The sequence below is a fragment of the Lygodium microphyllum genome, chromosome 28 (genome assembly GCF_053477565.2).
Source record: "Lygodium microphyllum isolate KBCC chromosome 28, Lygodium_microphyllum_v1.1.10, whole genome shotgun sequence".
Lineage (NCBI taxonomy): Eukaryota > Viridiplantae > Streptophyta > Polypodiopsida > Schizaeales > Lygodiaceae > Lygodium > Lygodium microphyllum.
Window position 1 is genome coordinate 101,335,851 of NC_141162.1, and position 9,228 is coordinate 101,345,078.

Here is a 9,228-nt window from a genome sequence, read left to right on the forward strand (position 1 = left end):
AAGTTAGTCTGATAAAAACTTTGGTCATTAGTATGACGGTCAATCCAAGAAATTCCCAACACCCAAAGGATACTTTGTCTATCTTGAACAGTCTAATGGGATCTTTAACACGTTGGGTGATTGATTATTTTACCCTTTGCCCTGAAAGTGATACCATGCTTGAGTTTGGGTCCCTATGGGAAAATACCCATGGAGATACCTCTAAGATTAATAGCCCATGGCGATTAGAGAATAGGGAAAGTGAAAGTAATGTTAAGATGACACAGTCATCTATGATAATTCATGATGATAATGTCATAGAAAAGAGTGTGACAATGATGGTTAATATGCACATAGGAGGACATGATGATTATGATCTAAAGATACATCCGATGCTAGTGCCCGACGTAGTTGGGTACCGTAGTGTGATTGCCAAGATCCATAAAGCATTGGATGATGTCCATGTGTGTGGAAAACCATTGTTAGTAAGGAAGATTTCATTAGGACCTATCCTAAGTTTTAGCAAAGTGGTGGTAGATGAGAATAGGCTTACTAGAACACCACTAGCAGATGATGGGATAGATTCCCTATTGCATAGTGTTGGATTCCCTAAACCACTTTGTGAGTTGGCGGAAAGGGAAGTTCATGGAATTAGTGACTCTACCACACCAGTAAAGGTGGAAATGGAAGAGGTTAAAGACCCTAATACACTGGTATTAGGTCAAGAGGAATACGAAGATTTTAATGACCCAGTCTTGATCCCAAAAGGGAGGACTAAATGTCCTCCTCTTTATAGGGATCTCCCAGTGTTTTATGGGTTGCCAAATGAGGATCCGATGATTCATTTAAGAGAATACGACCTAACTTGTATTGCAAGTGGGTTTGACGATATACATCGGATGCTTGTATTCCCAAGTACCCTAAAGGGGGAGGCAAGGAAATGGTACTGGAACCTCCCAAGAGGGTCGATCAAATCATTTGAGGAGTCTTGTGATAGATTTCTAGATGAGTATGAAAAACAGCTCCCTATGATTCAGGTCTTAGGGCAGCTTATGCAGTTTAGACAAGAGTCTTATCTTTCTGTTAAAGAGTATGCTAGAGCCTTTGATAGTACTCTTAGGCTTTGGCCAAGAAGAGCCAGTGCACTACCAGATGATGTGCTATGTGAGCTCTTTCTGAATGGCTTAGAGATTAATACGCAAATCCAAGTGGGACTGTGGAATCCTAAGTCATTAAGGGAAGCAAAAATGCATGCCATCGATTATGAGGGTCATATTCAGAAATGTTGGGAAAACTTTTGGAGTTTTCCCCACTCAGTACACGTGCATCCTAGCTTCCAACCATTTCTGCAAGAAGACAGCTCACTTGTTGATACCAAGGCAGCCTATGAGGGGAACCTTAGTGGCCAAAATCTCAAAGCAGAAAATGGCCATCCTATGAGTAGTAATGACATGCCTCTCAGTGAACAGGTTCCAAGCCATGTAAGTCCCAGTAGGGCTTGCAACACTTCCACGAGAGATAGTTGTGATGGAAATATGGATCGCACCAATGGGCCTATGAGTGTTGATAAGAATTCTGTGTGTGGTTCTAATTTTGTTGCTAGTAAGGCTCTTGAGAGACCTTTGGTATTGGAATCATGCTTCCGGGTGGATGTTGTTCCTTCCAGTGAAAGCATGGTTCTTATGGAAGAAAATTTGCAATATGGACGTAAACAAGTAAAGACATCTTTTGTAAAGAGGATGCAAAATGCTAAAAGTCCACCTGTGCTTCACAAAGGTCGTAAGGATGTGAGGCCATTTAGCCATAGGGATAAGTTTGCATTGAGTTCGTTAGACCAGTGCAGCAAATTGAGGGAGTGCAAGAATATTAAGGGAAATGTGAGATGGATTTGGAGACCCAAAATCTCCAAAAGTATGGCAGGAGTGTCAGATGCAAGGCCAAGGATCCCATCTGGATATATTCTGTTGAACCCCCAAGAGGGTAAGATTGGATATACATCTGACCATATACACTGCCTTGGGACACACCCATGTGATATGCTTAGGCTTGAAGTTCTACCTAGTTTGGGTCCCAGCACTGATCTATGTGAAAACCCAAATAGGGGAGGTTTGAATGAGTACAAAGCTATGATTCTTTCTCCCAAAGGAGCCACTCAGCCGCTTGAACGACTAGGTTATTCGGATTACAATAAATGTGGGACATGCGAGCCCACTAGGTTGTTCATTCAGCTCATAGTGCCCAAGAAGGGATCGGTCTTATTGATGAGTTATTTGTGGAAAGGCTTGGACTTGTAGCTTTACAAGAAGACAACCATAAGATTAAAAAGAAAAAAAGGAAAAAAAATACAAGATCAAGCTTTTAGCTAACCTGCATGAGTAGCATGGGGCTAGTGGACCTATGATATGCTATCTTTGGCACCTTGGGTAGTCTGAGAGGGTGTGATATATATGCCAAGGACATCAGTATTACGTGGACTAAAATGACCTATCTAGTTTTAAGCTAGGAAGGCTAGCTGCTTTGGATATTACCTCCAGATTTTGTTAGGGCAAGAGGGCCGATTTAGTTTTGTAGTGAAGTATTTTATTTCATTAGGCCAAGAGGGCCATTTCCCTGTCTAGTGCAGGTGCGTTTAATTGGGTTTTTGTTTTAGTGTTGTGCTGGACAGATTTCGTGGTTCATGGACTTTGGTGGAGCCTGGGGGAGCCTTTGCTGCGATGGAAGTTTCTTGTGGCCAATCCAGGTGATACCTCTCCTTTACGAGTACCTTTCTTTCCTGTTATATTTGTATTTGTACTTGTCAAGGGGATACATTTTTGTTGGGGACCGGCAACCAAGGTATGAAGTCCCAGGTTTCGGTTGAGTATGTTTGAGGGAGGTCGGAGTCGTCATTGCCTCCTGCAACGACATTGTTAGACATTGAAAGACCTGTTTTAGAAGGACGTCCTAGTGGCTCTGTTCTGCTAACCTGCTAAGCAGCCGTTCTAGGAGTTCTTGTTAGTAGTGAGGCAGTTAGAGAAGCCTGCCAGAAGATAATAATGATGATGCCCAGAAACTTTGTACATCCTAAAAGATGAATATAAATGCGAAGGTGTGTAAAAAGGGGTTCTAACCCCTATCAAAGAAAAGAAATGAAATGGAAATGTATAGGCAGTTGCTCATTGCCTTGCGAAGGCCTGGTAGGTTCCTGGGGACGAGTCAGACCCGGGGCCGATACCTTGTCTTCCTAGGGGTGGCTTCTTGCTGGAAAAAAATTTGACAAAACAAGGAAGGTTGGAGCTAAAATAAAAGTGAGCGTTAGAAAAGGATTAAGTGTCGCCTTGCGAGGGCTTGGTAGGTTCTTGGGTGCCAAGACAGGTCCTGAGGCCGATGCCCTGTTCTCCTTGGGTCACTACGCTCAGCTCCCTCCTTTTTACATGCCCAAGTAGAAACATCCAATACAAACCCTAAAAAAAGAATTGTACTGAAAGAAAATACTCCTTGATCAGGCTATAGGAGTCCTCGCCTTGCAGGAGCTCCTAGTGGTGTTGTCTTTAGTTGGTCAGTAGTTCAGACTACCACTTAGGGCAACCTCTTTGGCAGTTTTTTTTAGTTTGGCTGTGTTGGAGCAGCTGGTTAGAGACTCACTTCAGATCTTCTATTAAATGATGCTAGGCCTCCTCCTTGTGGATGTTATGCCTTGGTTCTGCCAGGGGTAGGGGGAGCATTGTGCTGAGTTTTATGATGATAATTGTTTTGTATCAGTTTGATGCTTCTTTGGTTGTTTCTGTGCAGATATGTTCGTGGATTCGACGGGCTGAGTCGCCCTATCCCGTGGTCGCCAATGAGAGCGGAATTTAGGTGATGGGAAGTGCTTAAAAATAGCTAAAAATTATGAATATCAAGGGAAAAATATTCACTGTCAAAGGCGGCGGCTCGATCTAGGACGATTTTAAGCGCCAAAGTGCTTTAAAGGCGCCCGAGCGATACTTGTTGATTTTTCATAATTTTTCAGACAGTTGTGCGGGTTGACACAAGCTACTGGCCAATGCGGGATGCTAAGCCGGACGCCCAGGATTTTTCAGAGCTCAATTCGGAGTCCGGACAGGAAAATGGCCAAGGAAACGGTCAAGATATGAAAAGGTGGACACTTGGGAGGCCAAATTTGAGCATGCCTTTTGAGTTTGGACCCCCCCCAAAAAATTTATGCACCTTATGAAGCAAAAAACGTGGAGAGAAAATGAAGAGGCATGAAAAAACGTGGAAGAAGATGGCGCCCGAAAAATGCGCCATGAATGGATGAGAGGCATCATGGCTGCTGCAAACAACCCCCCCAATGGATTATGGGGCTTCATTCCCCTCTGTCTGTGGACTCTATCGCCGCCCTTCGCCCGTGGAATGATGGCCTGGTTTGAAATTTCTGATTCTAGTCTTTCTCTCTCCTCCCTCTCTCTCTTCTAAGAGGCAGTTCATGTGTGGGAAGGAGCAATGAAGAAAGAATGATGGAGGCTTGTCCGGCATGGACCGGATTGCTACACGGGCTGAGAATGGTGATTTGTGATGTTGCTGGACATGAAGTGTTGCTGTTTTCCAAATCTACAGCCATAGACACAAAACCCGAAACACGCGTTTAAGCGGTAAACCAAAAAATTACAAAGAAAATTTAGTGTTTTATGCTTTTGATTGATGGAATGCCGTTCATATGGACTAAGATTTGATTATGCTGCTGATTCTTCTGAGTTCTTACTGTTTATAACCAGAAATTATGAAAAACATGCATTTCATGGCCCGAAATAATGTCAAGAAACCCGAAAACGCATGAAAAATGGGGAAAAACAAGGGTTTTGGGCGTATAAATGGGGAAAACCGTCGATACACATCAACTAATCTTTCAATTTTGTTGCAAATGAACTAAGGGCCACAGCCCACAAACTGGTTTCAATTTTCAGCAATTTAAAAAATACAAGAAAATGAAGAAAATGGGGAAAAATGATAAAAACACCATGAAAAATAGGGGAAAAATACATTTGGGGCTACGAAAAATACAAAAAAATAGGATTTATGTTTGTTGATGTATGGCAAGGCTGGGGCATGAAGTTATGCTTCAGTTCAGCCTTGTTTATATGTTTTAGTGCGTGTTTCCTTCCTTTCTCCACATAAAATGACAAGGAAACCCTGAAGAAATGAATGCAATGATGCACTATCGGCGGGGAAGGGTAGAGTTGTGGAAAAATGGTTAAATGCCGCTGAGCATGAGGAATAATTTGCTGATTTTATATGCATTGCATCTAGGACGGAATAATAATGATAAAAATTAAAACCTAGTAGCACGAAGATCACTTCGGTGCTAGGTGTTGCAACGAAGCACAAAGCGGTTAGAAAGAAAAGCATGAAAGAGATGTTTTGCACTTGCACGCTGCTGGTTTTCAAAATGTTTGAGCACTAGGCATCCACCTCTTTGCATGATCATTTTTGAGGAAATTAAAAGTATCAGAGTTAGCTCCTGGACATGCGTAGCAATTGTTTTCAGTAGGCCTGTGACCCACCGTTGAGAGCGTGAGGTTCCTATGCTGTAGGCTAGTCGTGGGATCATAAAGGGGAAGTCAAGTGAGGGAATGGTACATTCCTGGATACGTTTATTTGGTACCTTGAGTGACGTTTGTGCGAAATGTCTAAATGTTGAGCGGCGCATCGAGGGGCCAATCCCCAAGGTGTAGGAGAGTCGCAGAGGGTTGACGGCATTCAGCCGTAGGAGGAACCCCATGTGTATGTGATTCGAGCCTTTTGGCTATGTGTAAGGGACTCCCTCTGAGGAGCAATATTGGGTTAGGATCAGTTGGACTACAACGTATTACAAACGCAATGTTTAGGAAGGTAGAGATTTTGATAGACGCTCCTGGCCGCGAGGCCGAGGGGGTTGTCTTGCGCATAGTGACGAGGTCCGGCTAGTGCATGAGCCAGTGCCGGCCCGTTTTTAGGTCCATCAGAAGTGCATATAACAAGGATAGATAATTGCATCCAATTACATATGACGTATTTGCTAGTAGAGCAATTACAAGGAAGAATCAGTCAAGCGTTATGAATGGCATAGTTGTCAAAAGAACGACATTAAAATATTGGGCATACAAGCGCTAGATTAGAGTATAGTCAAGGGTTATAACTAGCATGATTGCTAAGAGAATATGACATTAAGAATCATGAATAGAGAAGTACTAGTTTAAAGTTTAGATACTTCAAAAGTACTTAGCCTAACACGCCAAATATTAAGAAAAACTAGATTCTAGGTCAATGTGAGGTCTATTGGAGTCTAATTACTTGAGATCATCTCACACTTATCTTATCAAGTATTTATATGTTATGCCTATAACATGTTTGATATATGAGGATAAATTTCTATTTGCCTTATGACTTGACTAAGAGCTAGTACAAGAAATTGATCATAAGGGTTAAAACTAGGATGTCTTGAGATCCGTTGGATAAGGATGACTTTTGCCAATCTAAATTCAGGGTTGGGTTATCAATTAAGGTAAGTGACCTATAGAACTTACATCATGAATAGTGTTTGAACCCTTAATATATGCCCTAGCCGAAGGAAGTATTAAGAACATGTTTGCATGGTATTGCTCTTAGATCCCAAGGGAGAGAGCAAATATACGATGGAAATGTTATATCGTCTATTCTTGCATTGTTTGGAAAGAATGCAATTGGTTTTGTTGATTGATCAAACAATATCCTAAATGCTTTTACATTCAACTGGTTGTTAGTTATTGTTTGGATGATTATTCCAAGTGCTTGTGATTTATGGTAAATGCATGACAAGGGTCTGTGATGACAAGACGCCATGGAAATAAAGGAATGTTTTATTGGAAAATGATATTAGGCTGAATGCCTTGTTTGTGCTTGATTCTTAAAGGATTTAATTAAGGAAGGATATATTGTACGGGTGGATCACCTCCATGGTCGCACCGCGTAGTAACCCGAGAGGGCACTGCTCGATTCATGGGCCGAAGGTCGAGTGGTGAAAAGGCCAACCACGGGTATGATGTTTCGCTCCTAGACAGCTTATGGGTCAGTTGGAGCTCTGGACACCCCTTGCTAGGTCAAGAATGGAGTTGAAGACCTCCGTGGCCCCCAACATCTGGGCATGTTGGGAGATCCTATTCTAGATAAAGGATTGAGTTTTTGGTGCCATGTGAATTGGACCAGTTACTTCTCCAGGGCAGAAGGGATACTTCTGTTGGACAGAAGCGAAACATAATTTCTCCTATATGGGCGGGAGACAAAGATTAACTTGAAGATAAGTTAAGGAACTTGTTTGATCTTGTTTGTCAATAGATTGCTTTGCTCTGTTTTCGTGTCTGTGCTATAATTTACGCGAACGAACCTTGTTCCCTAAAAGGCTTAATTAATGAAGCTGATTTTAAGTGTCACACATAAATGTGGTAGGACCTAATTAGAAAACTAAAGCTATTAAGGGAAGCGGGTGGGCGAAACCCCCGACGGGTCCGTCCTATGGCAGGGTGGTCCCAGAGAATTGGGAGGCTTCTCACAAGTTTTTATCGTCATTCGACCTTTAGATATTGATAGGTTAGAACCCGATTCATGCTGTTTTAGGGGACCGGAATGGGACTATGCCTTATGGGCAGAGAGGTTGAGCAACACATCCCTCTCGTTTCCCATTCTCTTTGAACCAAGTGCGGCATAGATCTGCTTCGGGTTGGGTATCTCTGCGTAAAGTAGGATGTCCAAAACCCGATGCTAGAATGCTAATAGGAGACCTTGACAACTAGAACCCGAATTTCAGGTCGATCCTAGTGGGTTCGGTCGTGAACGTTCCGTTGCGAGGCGGATTCGGAAAACCCTAGGCGACAAAACTCGGAACATTCCTTGGGAGTGCCGGGCAGCGACACTTAGATTTGTTTCTCGATAGACCGCTAAAAGAGTGCCTGGAGCGCCGATGGGCGGGCACCTCACAGTTGGTATCAGAGCGAAATTTTGTAATGATACGTGATTGATTAATGAATGGTTTGTAGACATATCTTAAACGAAATAATCTAAGCAGTATGGCTTGATTGTTAGGCACCTTCTGCACCCACGAATGTTGACATGCAAGAGAATAAATTCCTTCTCAAGCAAATTAAGGTACCCGAGTTTGATGGAGAAGGGATAGACATTGCAGCAGAGGCAGAGATATGGATTGAGTCGATGGATGACTATTTCTTTGCTTCGAGAACTGCCTCTACCAATCAAGCAATGATAGCCAAACTTAAGTTAGTTGGCGAGGCTCGATTATGGTGGAAGCAATAGTGCAAAGATGAAGGTGTTTCTGATGCCGTTGTTACTTGGGTTCAGCTGAAAGATGCTGTACGCAGACGATACCTTCCACCAACCTACCAGACTTTGAAGATGAATGAATTCTTCAGGCTAAAGCAACTAGAATTAACTTTGGAAGCTTACTACTCAATGTTTGTAACCCTACTAAAATACGCACCACCTATGGATATTGCGCAGCAAGTATCCAAGTTTTTCCATGGCCTAAACACTCCTCTGAACCACCGTCTTGAAGCAATGCGTCCAACAGACTTGCAAGATGCATTACTCCGAGCGAATCCAATCGTCCAAGAATTTAAATCGGAAAATTTTAGTAAAGATGACTCCCGAGATCTGGGTAAGAGATGCCATACATGTGGAGAGATAGGGCACATCCGTAGGAGATGTCCCTACCGTCAATGTTTCCATTGCAATGAGCTAGGACATGTCCAAGTAGACTGCCTTGACTTAAGTCCAAAAGATACGGAGTCTCCAAGAAAAAGAAGTTACACAAGCGCAATCTTCGGATATATAGAGGAATCAGATGAAGACGAATACTTAGAACCTACTACACCACTTTAGGATTATTAGAAATCCTAGAAATTTTGTCGACATGAAATACAACTTGTATTGGAATAAACTTTACTCTTGTAACTACAGTTAACTTGAGCAATATGAGTTGCATCTATTTTGAGCCTAGAACTTGCAAATGATTAGAGATACTCTGGCAAGGAATGATAGTCATAATGTGCAATGAATTTCTCTTAAGTCATTTCTTCTCAACTAATATAGATTGGGTCTTACCAGAATGTCGAAGCTTGGAAGTATTCTTTAGTATTACAAGCAAAGCCAATTGTCCATGGAGCTCAGTCCCGAACTAAGGGCAGGACAATTTGGAAATGTAGTTTCCAAGATAAAGGACCACTCCAATCTGCTAAAAGAACCCTAGAACACTTTGGTCTA